This window comes from Lissotriton helveticus, chromosome 12, assembly GCF_964261635.1.
Source record: "Lissotriton helveticus chromosome 12, aLisHel1.1, whole genome shotgun sequence".
Lineage (NCBI taxonomy): Eukaryota > Metazoa > Chordata > Amphibia > Caudata > Salamandridae > Lissotriton > Lissotriton helveticus.
In genome coordinates this window covers 1,874,083-1,887,877 of record NC_136073.1, presented here as the reverse complement: position 1 = coordinate 1,887,877, position 13,795 = coordinate 1,874,083, and the positions used below count along the sequence as shown (strand labels likewise).

The 13,795-nt window shown below is 48.5% G+C and overlaps 1 protein-coding gene across 5 annotated transcripts in view; it reads left to right on the top strand.

Annotated features, from left to right (window-relative positions):
• PCSK4 (proprotein convertase subtilisin/kexin type 4) overlaps positions 1-13,795 on the top strand; it is a 361,577-nt gene that overhangs the window by 146,417 nt on the left and 201,365 nt on the right. The window lies entirely within an intron of this gene.

The following is a 13,795-nucleotide window of genomic DNA, read 5'->3' as shown; positions in this document are numbered from 1 at the left end:
CTCCTCTCCATTGCCTTATTTGAACTCTCTTTGCTTCATTTCCGTCAGTTACCCTCCACTTTCTGAAAAGGCAAACATTTATTATTTGACTAAAGTTTCTGAAATCAATAGAAAGAGCAACCTGGGGAAATGATTGTAAGAAGAACTGATTGAAGATTGTTTTGTGAGTAGAAGTGATTGTAGGTACACATGGAACGACTCTTGGTGGCCATCAGACATAGGAGCCACACCCACTCCCTTCAACCATGCCAGACACCTCAAAATCATAATTGACAATAAACTCACCATGAATTCACAGATCAGTGCTATCTCCTCTGCCTTTTTCCTCTCTCTGCGCAAGCTACGTAAGATCCTCAAGTGGCTACTGCTGCACACGAGACTCACCGTGACACAGGCCCTCATCACCAGCCAACTGTACTACTGCAAGGCCCTCTACGTAGGAATCGCTGTATACCTCCTACAGAGACTTCAGACCATACAGAGCGCTGCAGCCAGACTCATCCTCAGTCTTGCCCAACGAACCCACATCACACGTGTAGGAAGCTGACTCTGTATATACTATACCAAAGTAAGGTATCGTGTGCACAGAGTTCAGTGGAATCCCAAAGGTATAGCAGAGGCCGAATTAGATAATCACTAACCGCTCTCTTTGTGGTAGTATGGTCAAGCAGTTACGCTTATCAGGAATGTGTTAAGCAGTTATTATTTTTATTCAATCAAGACTGAAGGCACACACTCAGACAGGATCCAGACCAATTAGGTAATTATTAAAAGGTATACTCATGTTTTTATTTCTAGAGCCAAGCAGGACTTGGCACAGGTAAGTAGAATATATTTTCAAATTCAAAAAAGTATAAGGAAATGCAATTGTGAATGGAATTGGAATCGTTATAGGTTTGTATTTGCTTCTAAAACAGTTTACAATACATTGAAATTCCCTTTGATTACTTTTACTTTACTTTTTTAGTTACTTGGGGTGATACGCCAATATACCACACACTGGATCTTACAAAATACAGGTAACTACAACAGTTTGTGGTTTAAAGCACAGTTACTTTTCTTTCATACAAAATCAGTTTAACACAACAATTTTGGAACAAAAGTCCTAACATTGGTTCCTATGGGAGGAAAGAAGGTTATCGTTTTGCAGGTAAGTAAACAACCTGCAAGAGTAGCTTTTAGGGGTTAGGACCAAGGTTCAGTTAGGCCGTCAAGTTGCACCACCAGCGGCACTAGGGTGGCCGGGTGCAGGGGGCCAACGTTAGCCAATGGGGCTAGGGGGACCTTCGGTCAGGGGCTGCTTACGAGCAGGCACTCGGGTGTAGGAGCCAAGCTCCTGGGGTCAAGATCAGCATTGCAGGGGCCAACAATCAGCACAGGAGGTGCACCACCTGGGGCACTGAGGCAGCCAGATGCAGAGTGCCAAGAAGATGTTGTAAGCCCAGTGGTTTGCAATGGAGATCTCTGGTTTGAAGAAAAAGCTGCAGGCTCGGGCAAGGAGGTTTCCTGAAGGCGACCACCAGCAGGAGAGGTAAGTTGGTTCTTGGAGGATGCCTGGAACCGTCGGTTGGGCCACCCAAGGGCGCCGAGTGTCAGGTGCAAGGAGTCGTACCTTCTTACTAGTTCCGGCAGCGGTCGGGGGGACCTTTCAGGTTGAAGCTGCAGGCGTCAGTCTGAAGCTGGAGGGTAGGTCAGGGATCACCATAATCTAAGGTCCGGATCGCTGGGGAAACCTCCTTGTGGTTCTGGGATATCTAAGGTCCGGATCGCTGGGGAAATCTCCTTGTGGTGCTGGGCCACTAAAGCTCAGGCTGTGGGCGTCTGGTTCAGAGTGGTGTAGAACCGCAGAGCTGCCTGGATCCGGGCTGTGTGCTGTAGTCCTTGTTGAACAAATCCGGTCCTCACGGGAGACAGTCTTTCAAATGAAGGCAGGGTAGGTCTTACGGGTTCTTGATGGCTACTGCACACGCTGGGGTTTCACTGTGAGCAGGTCGAAGTCGGGAGAAGCAGGTAGGGCTAGGGGCCAACGCAGGTGGTGTCCTCTTCTTCCTGGGCCAGCACAGCTCCTCTGTCCTTCTTACTTCCTCCATTCGGAGGAGGCATGGTTCAGGGTCGCTCCTAAATACTAAATGTAGGGATGTTACAGGGGTGTGCAGGTCGGGACCAACAGGTCCCATTCTTGGAATGAGTACACCCCCTATTATGCCACCCTCTAGTGGTAGGGGGCATGAGCCTCTCCCTAATTGGCTGGGTCCCCTCATCTTTAAGAAGTAGGGGACTGAGGTTTATGCTTCACCTCGCCTCCCACACCTGAGGGGTGAGGTTGGCAAAGGTGGGCCCACCACTCTTCCTCACTTGGTTTTCACACATATTCTCCTGCCCAAAGTGGGGTTCAGAACCAGTGGGAGCCAGTTGCTGGGAGCAGCAAAGGCAGGGCCAGCTGAAAAAGGCGGCATCCCTTTGAAGCTTTCCCCTTCGTTGGACCCAGCCCATCCTGGGGGAGGAGGCATGAAATTTCTGCCCAGGATGAGCTTTGTTTCTGGACCCAGAGAGCAGAGGCCCTCAACCCAGTGTTCCAGAAACCTGTCCGATGGTGGTAAATGGTGTGCAGCCATTCAGGAAACACACCAGGGCTGATCGATTTTCAAGGGACATCTCTAAGATGCCCTCTGAGTTCATTTTACATTAAATCCAACACTGGCAACAGTGTGGGTTTAATGTGCTGACAAGTAGACTACCAAACTTCCCACTTTTTAGTAAAGCCATTGTATGGCTGTGGAGTTTGTAATGACAAACTCCTAGCACCATATACTCTTTATGGCTTTACTACACTTACAATGTTTAAGATTTAACTTAGACACTGCAGGGGTACAGCGCTCAAGCCACTGTACCCTCACCTTAGGGTTAGTGCACCCTGCTAGAGGGGCGACTTATCTAGCCCACAGGCAGAGGATTACAGGCATGGCACAGATGTGTGTCATGCAGGCTCTTTACTTTTTTTCTGCACCAAAACACGCAGCCTGCAATGGCAGTGTGGGGTGTAAAGGTACAGGGTCCCTAAGGATGGCATAATATATGTTGCAGCCTTTAGAGGCCTTCCCTGGTCACAGTGCCTTTGGTAGCCATGGTAACTTTTACAAGGGGCTTACCTGTGGCCAGAGATGGGCCCCTTGTGGTTACAAAGGTACAGTTTTGGGAAAGAACACCGGCCCTGTGAACCTGAATAACAGAGACCCAGGGAACATCAAGTCAAAGTACATCAAGTGTCAGGCAAAAAGTGGGGGGTAACCATCTAAAAAAGGGGGACTTTCCTAGATCACCCCCCTCAGGCAACTCAACTGGCTCCCCATACAGAAGAGATTCCAATTCAAGATGCTGAACCATGCTCACAAGGCTCTACACAAGCAAGGACCGGCCTATATTCACCACCGCCTTAACTGCCACCAACCATCAAGAAAAATATGTTCCGCCTCCCTCTCTCTTGCTCATACTACCTACATCTACAAAGAAGAAGTGGGGGACGCTTCTTCTTCCACTTCGTAGCAAAGACCAGCAACAGCCTCCCCACGCAACTCTGGACCATCACCACACTTCCAGAATTCTGAATGACCCTCAAGACCTAGCTGTTCGAATACGCCTCTGGGACCTCCAAGCCCCTGGATCCCCGATCGGGTGATTATCTGCGCTTTATAAATCATCTTGATTCATTTCCTTTGTGAGAAGTGATTGTAGATATCATCTGTAAGAAGTGATAGTGGATCTCCTTTGTGAGTGATTTTAGATATCGTTTTTGAGAAGCAAGTGTAGGTTTCTTTTGCAAGATGTGACCATAGTTCTTCTTTTAAGAATGATTATGAATCTCCTTTGTTAGAAGTGACTTTAAAGCTCCTTTTTTCTGTGATTGTAGATCTCCTTCATGAGAAGTGACTGTAGATCTTTTGTAAGAGGGGATTTTAGATCGCCTTTGTAGGAAGTGATTGTAGATCACCTTTGTAAGAAGTGATTTTAGATCTCTGTGAGAAGTGATTTTAGATCCCCTTTGTGAGAAGCGATTTTTAGATCTCCTTTGTGAGAAGCGATTTTAGATATCCTTTGTAAGAAGTGATTTTAGATCTCCTTTGTGAGAAGTGATTTTTAGATCTCCTTTCTGAAAAGTGATTGCAGATCTCCTTTGTGAGAAGTAATTTTAGATCTCTTTCGTGAGAAGTGATTTTAGATTTCCTTTGTGAGAAGTGATTGTAGATCTCCTTTGTGAGAAGTGATTGTAGATCTCCTTTGTGAGAAGTGATTGTAGATCTCCTTTGTGAGAAGTGATTTTAGATCTCTCCTTTGTGAGAAGTGATTTTAGATCTCTCTTTTGTAAGAAGTGATTTTATATCTCCTTTGTGAGAAGTGATTGTAGATCTCCTTTGTGAGAAGTGATTTTATATCTCCTTTGTGAGAAGTGATTGTAGATCTCCTTTGTGAGAAGTGATTTTAGATCTCCTTTGTGAGAAGTGATTGTAGATAACCTTTGTGAGAAGCGATTGTAGATCTCCTTTGTGAGAAATGATTTTAGATCTCCTTTGTGAGAAGTGATTTTAGATCTCCTTTGTGAGAAGTGATTTTAGATCTCCTTTGTGAGAATGATTTTAGATCGCCTTTGTGAGAAGTGATTTTAGATTGTCTTTGTAAGGAGTAATTTTAGATCGCCTTTGTGAGAAGTGATTATAGATCTCCTTTGTGAGAAGTGATTTTAGATCTCTCCTTCGTGAGAAGTGATTTTAGATCTCCTTTGTAAGAAGTGATTTTAGATCTCTCCATTGTTAGAAGTGATTTTAGATCTCCTTTGTAAGAAGTGATTTTAGATCTCTTTTGTAAGAGGTGCATTTAGATCTCTCACTTTGTAAGAAGTGATTTTAGATCTCCTTTGTATGAAGGGATTTTAGATTGTCTTTGTGAGGCGTAATTTTAGATCGCCTTTGTGAGAAGTGATTATAGTAGATCTCCTTTGTGAGAAGTGATTTTAGATCTCTCCTTCGTGAGAAGTGATTTTAGATCTCCTTTGTAAGAAGTGATTTTAGATCTCCTTCCTTTGTAAGAAGTGATTTTAGATCTCTCCTTTGTTAGAAGTGATTTTAGATCTCCTTTGTATGAAGTGGTGTTAAATCTCTTTCCTAAGAAGTGATTTTAGATCTCTCCTTTGTAAGAAGTGATTTTAGATCTCCTTTGTAAGAAGTGATTTTAGATCTCTCCTTTGTAAGAAGTGATTTTAGATTCCTTTGTATGAAGTGATGTTAGATCTCTTTTGTAAGAAGTGATTTTAGATCTCTCCTTTGTAAGAAGTGATTTTAGATTTCCTTTGTAAGAAGTGATTTCTGATGGATACATCTGCCAGTGGATTCCTCACCTTGTGAATATCCCCCTGCGTCAGCAACATTAGGAAATTCTTTTGTAGCTTCTCGCCGACATGGACAAGGTCATAGAAGCACGGCATCGCGCGCGGCTCCGCTGACGTCTCTGACTCCATAATAGGCCCATGTCGGTGTGATGACATCAGTTCCCTTTTTTCCGCGTCGTCGATGCTAACGGTTTTCAAGGGATCCTCTGTAGTGTTGATAGTAACTTTGTTACTATTGTGGTTTTCTGTATCTTTTCCAGTGTTTCTGACTCCTGTCGTGATGTCGACTAAGAAGACTGGTTTCAAGCCGTGCGGTGAATGCAGGAAGATGATGTCAATCACGGACCCGCATGATGATTGTATATGGTACCTGAGTTCGGATCACGACGTCCAGGGTTGTCATTCCTGTAGGAAGATGAATCCAAAAGCTCTTCGTGAACGTGAGGCGAAGCTCCTGGTTGCCAAATTAAAAGGTAAAGAGACCAAGAAGAGTTCGAGGTCGCGATCGAGGCGGTCGAGGTCGGCTTTGAAATCGTCATCGGCGCATGCTTCCAGATCTAAGAAACATAAGAGGAGGAAGCATGCATCAAGGCACCATTCAGGAAAGGAGTCGGGTTCTAGAGCGAAGTCGCCTGGTAGACGGCATCGAAAGGATGTGGTTTCTCCTTCTCCGGTACCGGAACCGGAAGGTGAGGCCTTGCCCTTGGAGTCGCCTGAGCATTCACCGGCTCAGGTGTCGAATCCCTCGCCGCCTCGGTCTCCAGTTTGGGAGGAGGAAGAGGTTCCCTTTCCTCAGGGCTCGACGACTCCGGCTCACCAACCCGAGGAACAAGAGGAGTCGATTCCGGTGCAGCCTCCTCGAAAGCAGCCAGTGGGTTCGTATCGTCCTTTTTCCGGGTCCAGGACAGGACCCTTCGCAGTTCTTAAATGCCATGTATGGTGTTTATGCGAGAGTCATGTACCCCTCTGGAGCACCGGCTGGTCCCATGGGTCAGTTGGCATACAATTTGGGAGTTCCCCAAGCTTATGCTCCGGCGCCGTTTATGCCGGCGCCGACACCGCCTTGGCATCTCTCGGCGCCGCCGAAGTCATCGACGCCGTTTCCTGCGTCACCGGCTCCGGATCGACCTCGAGATCTTCGGCATGGTCTTCCGACTCGGAGTTCGACACCGGCTCCGTGTTCGACGCCGGCTCCGGCTCCTTCGGAGTCGATTCCGGATCCGTCGAGGTCGAGGCGTGAAGCCCAGCGCCTGTTGGAGGAGCAAAGATATAAGGAAGCTGAAGTTGAAGAAGGTGAGCTTCAGGAATAGGAGGATTATTTTGATGATTTAAGAGAGGCAAGTGGACTGGAACTGTCTCCTGATTGGGATTTAGCCTCGGTGTCGGATGCCCCTTCTAAAGATGTGGCTCCCTACCATGTGGTTATAAAGAAGGCAGCGGATCTGCTGAATTTGACCCTGCCCACTGCGGAGTATAAATCAAACATTTTGACTGAAGTCCTCCATTCTCCCTCATCTGTGGTGGAACCTATGCTTCCTTTTACTGATGCTTTAACGGATCCTATCCTGGAGGTGTGGAGTAGGCCTCTTACGTTTCTAAGGCTGTTGCAAGGCGTTATAGAGTGGCTCCTGGGGACCCAGACTTTTTGTCCTCTCATCCTTTGCCTGAGAGTTTAGTGGTACAGGCAGCCTGCTCTAAAAGATCTTTAGGTGCTTTTCCCCAGGTACCTTGTGATAAGGATTCAAAAAAGCAGGACCAATCTGCGAAGAAAGTTTTTTCATCAGCAAGTATGGTCCTCAAATCCACGAATGCCACTTGCCTCCTGGGTCGTTATATCCATGCCTTGATGGATACTGTAAAGCAATTGACCCCTAAACTTCCTGAAGAGGACAGAATTTTTTTTAATGAGGTGCTTGCTGGCACTCAGGCTGCTGCTCGGCAGGTCATACAGAGCAGAATGGACACAGCGGATTCAGTGGCTAGAGTCATGGGGTCTTCGATTGCCACCAGAAGAGCTGCCTGGTTGAAGTCTTCCGAGTTCTCTGCAGATGTTCAGGCTGCTTTAATGGATTTGCCCTTTGATGGCTCAGGCCTTTTTGGTAAAAAGGCTGATGCTGCTTTGGAGAGGTTCAAGGACAGCAGGGCAACAGCCAGGTCTTTGGGTTTGCAAACTAAAGGATCTGTGAGCAAAAGGTATAGGGGCTTTGCAAGATCTTCTTTTGTCCCTACAAGCAGTCACAACAACAGCAGCAGCAGCAGCAACAAAATCCGTTGTATAAATCCTACAGGGGCAGACAAAGAGCTCGTCCTCGGGGACGTCAGGCATCCTCCTCCTCCTCTACCCACCCCCTCCTACAACAGCAAAGCAACAGCAAAGCAGCCCTAGATCCACCATTCCGGATCATGCGGGTCCTGTGGGGGGCCGGCTTACCTTATTTCTAGGGGATTGGGAATCGGTTACATCAGACCTTTATGTTCTCAATCTCGTAGAGAATGGGTATGCTCTTCCCTTTCTGATAGATACATCTGCCGTGTGGATTCCTCACCTTGTGAATATCCCCCTTGCGCCAGCAACGTTCGGAAATTTTCTTCGTAGTACGCCGACGTGGGCGACGTCACAGGAAAACGGCATCGCGCACGACTCCGTCTGACATCACCGACCCCATATCAGGCCCACGCCGGCGTGATGACGTCAGTTCCCTTTTTTCCGCGTCTTCGACGCTAACAGTTTTCGGGATCTTCTGAGATACTTAGTATCTAGCTATTATTTAATTGTCACTGTTTCTCTTTTACGACTTAATTCTTCACCGAAGATGTCGTCGAGGAAAACAGTCTTTAAGCAATGTAGGTCTTGTGCCCGCATGATGTCTATCACTGACCCACATAAGGATTGTTTGTGGTGTCTTGGTTCGGATCACGACGTTAAAAACTGCAGTTCCTGTTTTAAAATGAACCCAAAGGCGCTTCGGGAGCGTGAAGCTAAACTACTTTTAGCGAAGGTAAAACAGGATACTGGAAGATATTCGAGATCGACGTCGAGACGATCGAAGTCTAAGAAAAGGTCTCGATCGAAGTCGAGATCGGCGTCGAGATCCAGAGCGGGCTCGAGATCTGGGGAGGAGTCGAGATCTAAAGCGAAGTCAAGATCCAGAGAAAGATCTAGATCTAGATCTAAGTCGGCTTCAGGTCATGCTTCGAGCTCCTCGAGGAGAAAACATAAGAGGAGGAAGCACAGTTCAAGACATCATTCAGGGAAGGAATCCTCTGACTCGAAGAAAAAGTCTCACAAACACCGTAAGGACTTTGTCTCTCCTTCACCTGTCTTGTCAATCGAAGGTTCTCCGACTCCGGAACCTGAACCGAATCCGGTATCCTCACATCCTTCGGAACATGAAGAGGAAGAGGAGATGATTCCTCAGACTCCGGCTCCAATGGAGACTCCTGCAGACCCAGAAGGTCAGAGTGAGAATGTGTCGGAACAGCCTCCGTTGGAACATCCGGTAGGTCCGTACCCTCCATTTCCTGGTCCTGGTCAGGATCCCTCGCATTTTCACAATGCGATGTTTGGAGTATATTCCAGGGCGATGTACCCCGCTGGAGCGCCTGTTGGTCCCATGGGTCCATTATCGTACAATCTGGGTATTCCTCAGTCGTACGCCCCAGCTCCATTTATGCCGGCGCCTCTTCCACCTTGGCTCGGTACGGCTCCACCGAGGTCTTCGACTCCGCATACGGCTTCGCCGACTCCGGATCGACCTCGTAGTCGAGATCGAGGTACCACACCTGTCCATGATTCTCATCCTACTGCTCCGGCTCCTCGATCGACGTCGGAACCGGCTCCGTCGGAGTCGTTACCGAATCCGTCGACTTCGATTCGATTGGAGTGGTCGAGACGAAGAGCTCAGCGTCTTCTCGAACAAAGGGATGATGAAAGTTCTGATGTGGAGGAAGGCGAACTTCCTGATCATGATGATGATTTCGATGAACTTCGGGATGCTAGTGGTCTGGAACTCTCTCCCGAGTGGGGTCTACCTTCGGCTTTGGATGCTCCATCTAGGGATGTGGCTCCCTATCACGTGGTTATTAAGAAGGCTGCTGATCTTCTCAACTTGAAGCTGCCCACAGTTGAGTACAAGCCCTACATCCTTACTGAAGTCTTGCACTCTCCCTCTTCAATTGTGGAACCTACACTGCCATTTACTGATGCCTTGACTGATCCAATTAAAGAGGTTTGGAAGAGCCATTATCTGCTCCTGCAGTTTCGAGAGCTATTGCAAGACGCTATAGGGTGGCTCCTGATGACCCTGCATTCCTTTCTTCACATCCATCTCCGGAAAGTCTTGTGGTACAGGCGGCTTGCTCTAATAGGGTTGCAGGCTCTTTCCCTCAAGTGCCAGCTGACAAAGAATCAAAGAAGTCAGATCAGTCTGCGAAGAAGACTTTCTCTTCTGAGAGCATGGCTCTTAAGTCAACAAATGCTACTTGCCTTTTAGGAAGGTATGTACATGCTCTGATGGACTCAGTGAAGCAATTGTCACCTAAACTTCCTGAGGAAGATAGGAAAAACTTTAATGAAGTGATCTCTGACACTCAAGCTGCTGCGCGCATGGTCATTCAGAGCGGCATGGACACTGTGGATTCTGTTGCTAGAATTATGGGTTCCTCTATTGCGACCAGGAGGGCCGCATGGTTAAAGTCATCGGATTTCTCTGCGGATGTACAGTCTACATTGCTGGACTTGCCTTTTGAAGGAACTGGCCTTTTTGGTAAAAAGGCTGATGTAGCCTTGGAAAGGTTTAAGGACAGCCGTGCCACTGCAAGATCTTTGGGTCTACAGATGAGAGGGTCGACGACTAGAAAATTCAGAGGATTTGGTAGATCTTCTTTTCGTCCCTTCAAGCAAGGTCAACAACAGCAGCAACAGCAGCAGAACCCTCTATATAATTCCTATAGAGGTAGACAAAAGGGTCGTGGACGTGGACGTCAAGTCTCCTCTTCCTCCACTTCCTCCAATAATGCCCAGCCCCCACCCGCATCAGCAAAGCAGCCCTAGATCCACCATTCTGGATCATGTAGGGCCAGTAGGGGGTCGGCTTACTCATTTTCTACGAGATTGGGAATCGGTTTCATCAGATCTTTGGGTTCTCAATCTCGTAGAGAATGGGTATGCTCTTCCTTTTCAGGAGTTCCCTCCCAATTACCCTCCTTGCCAAGGTTTTTGTTCGGAGGACCACCTGCTTCTCCTGCAGGAGGAAGTCCTGGCACTGTTTCGAAAGGGTGCAATAGAGGTGGTTCCAGAGCAGGAGAGGGGTCAAGGGTGCTACTCCCGGTATTTCTTGATTCCCAAGAAGGATGGCAGGCTTCGGCCGATCCTGGATCTCAGGGTTTTGAACCTCTATCTCAAGCAGGAGAAGTTCAAAATGCTCACCCTTGCTCAGGTTCTTCTTGCGCTGATGGAAGAAGACTGGATGGTGTCAATCGACTTGCAGGATGCGTATTTTCACATCCCAATCCTGAAGTCGCACAGGAAGTATCTCCGTTTTACGGTGGGATCGCAGCACTACCAGTTTGCGGTCCTTCCCTTTGGACTTACTACTGCGCCTCGAGTTTTCACCAAGGTGATGGCAGTGGTGGCTGCGCATCTCAGAAGGTCAGGGATTCCTGTATTCCCTTATCTAGACGACTGGCTGATCAAAGCAGAGTCGCCGGAGAAGGTGCTCCATCATCTGCAAGAGACAACTCAGTTGTTACACAGGTTGGGTTTTTCGATAAACGTACCCAAATCTCACCTGGTGCCCTCCCAGCGCAACCTGTTCATAGGTGCGGTACTGGACACTACTGTATGTCGTGCATTCCCTCCACCTCAAAGGATTCACGACATTCAGGAGATGATTCCTTTATTCTACAATGGAGCGGTCGTTCCGGTCCTGAAGGTTCTTCGCCTGCTCGGTCTGATGGCTTCTTGCATACTGTTGGTCAGTCATGCACGCTGGCACATGAGGGCACTCCAGTGGTGCCTCCGCAGGCAGTGGTATCAGCACAACGGAGATCTCAGGGAGTCAGTGAAGATCTCCAGAGAAGCTGCAGCGGATCTGTCTTGGTGGGGCGTGGAAGGCAATCTGTCGCAAGGAAAGCCCTTTCAACTGCCTCCATCAGTGGCCACAGTGATAACGGATGCATCCACTCTCGGGTGGGGTGCTCATCTGGGAGACCTGGAGGTCAAGGGTTTTTGGTCTCCGGAAGAGAGGTTGTTTCACATCAACCTTCTGGAATTAAGGGCGATACGTTTGGCGCTCAAGGCCTTCCTCCCTTCCCTTCGCGGTCGTTCGGTTCAAGTCCTGACGGACAACACGACTGCGATGTGGTACATCAACAAGCAGGGAGGAGTAGGGTCGCAGTGTCTCTGCAGAGAGGCTCTGCGTCTCTGGTCCTGGGTTCAGGACCATCAGATTTGTCTGGTGGCAAATCATCTGGCCGGAGTTCTGAACGTTCGTGCGGACAGTCTCAGTCGGCAGTTCTCTGCCGACCACGAGTGGAGGCTTCACCCGGAGGTTGTTCACGACATCTTTCAGATGTGGGGGACTCCTCGGTGGATCTATTCGCCACTCGCGAGAATGCGCACTGCGTGTCATTCTGCAGTCTCCAGTATCCGATGCAAGGAGCCTTGGGGGACGCGTTTCAGTTGAGTTGGGGAAATCAACTCCTTTACGCGTTTCCTCCCATACCCTTGATTCCTCGGGTTCTGAGGAAGATTCGTCAAGACCGGGCCCAAGTCATATTGGTCGCCCCGGATTGGCCAAGAAGGGTGTGGTATTCGGACCTACTCCACCTCTCCTCTCACCCGCCGCTCCGTCTCCCTCACAGGGCAGACCTTCTCTCTCAGATGGAGGGGCAGGTTCTACACCCCCACCTCCAGACATTACACCTTCATGCCTGGAGATTGAACGGGGCAACTTGAGTTCTTTTTCTCTCCCTCACGATGTGGTGGATGTCATTCTCTCTGCCAGGCGTGACACCACTAAGTCCATCTACTCCTATAGGTGGTCGAAATTTGTTTCTTGGTGCAGGAAGAGAGATATTGACCCTTTGAAGGCTCATTTATCTAATATTTTACAATTTGCTCTTTGTCTGGCGCAGCAAGGTTTGGCTGTTGCTACGGTCAAGGGGTATCTTTCGGCCTTATCGGCGTTTCTCTGTTTGCCGGATCAACCCTCTCTCTTTAAATCTCCGGTGGTTTTGAGATTCTTGAGGGGTCTCATAAATATGTTCCCTCCTACCCCTTTTATTGTTCCTCACTGGGATTTGAATCTTGTGCTGACCTTTTTAATGGGTTCTCCCTTCGAGCCCTTGCACAAGTGTCCATTGAGGCTTCTCTCTTTTAAAACGATCTTCCTCGTTGCAATCACCTCGGCAAGGAGGGTAAGTGAGCTTCAAGCTCTAAGTTCTAAACCCCCATTCCTGACCATTCATGCTGAAAGGATGGTTCTTAGGACCAGGGCTGCTTTTCTGCCTAAGGTGGTGACTCCTTTTAATCTTGGGCAGTCCATTACCCTTCCTACCTTCTATCCTCCCCCACATCCTTCCAAGGAGGAGGAGAGACTGCATCGCCTGGACCCTAAGAGGGCGGTGTCTTTCTATCTGGACAGGACTAAAGACTTCCGGATGGACGACCAGCTGTTTGTTGGTTTTGCTGGCTGCAAGAAGGGCAGAGCGGTGCACAAGCGCACTCTTTCCAGGTGGATAATCCTGTGCATCAAGATCTGCTACTCCCTTGCGGGTAAGGACCCTCCTGAGGGTATTAGAGCACATTCAACTAGGGCAAAGTCTGCAACATCTGCTTTGTCTAGGGGTGTACCTGTTGAGGATATTTGCAGGGCCGCGACTTGGGCCTCCCTCCACACTTTCGCGAAGCATTACTGCTTGGATACCGAGGTGAGGAGGGATGGCCACTTCGCGCGCTCTGTCCTCCAAGATTTCCTGGTGTAGCAGAGTGGACACCCTCCTCCGGGAGTGGGGACTGCTGTGGGAATCTATTCACAAGGTGAGGAATCCACACGGCAGATGTATCTATCAGAAGAACAAGTTACTTACCTTCGGTAACGCTTTTTCTGGTAGATACTATATCTGCCTGTGGATTCCTCACTGACCCACCCGCCTCCCCGTTGTCCACTCTGCTATACCTGGTCTTTCTGTATATATGGTTTATACTATTGTATTGATTTTGTTCTATATGTACTGTGTACATTGTATATTTGCATATTTGCTATCGTTGGTCCGTCCGTGTGCCTCGAAGGCACGGAAAAAAGGGCGGAACTGACGTCATCACGCCGGCGTGGGCCTGATATGGGGTCGGTGACGTCAGACGGAGTCGCGCGCGATGCCGTGCTCCTGTGACGTCGCCCACGTCGGCGTACT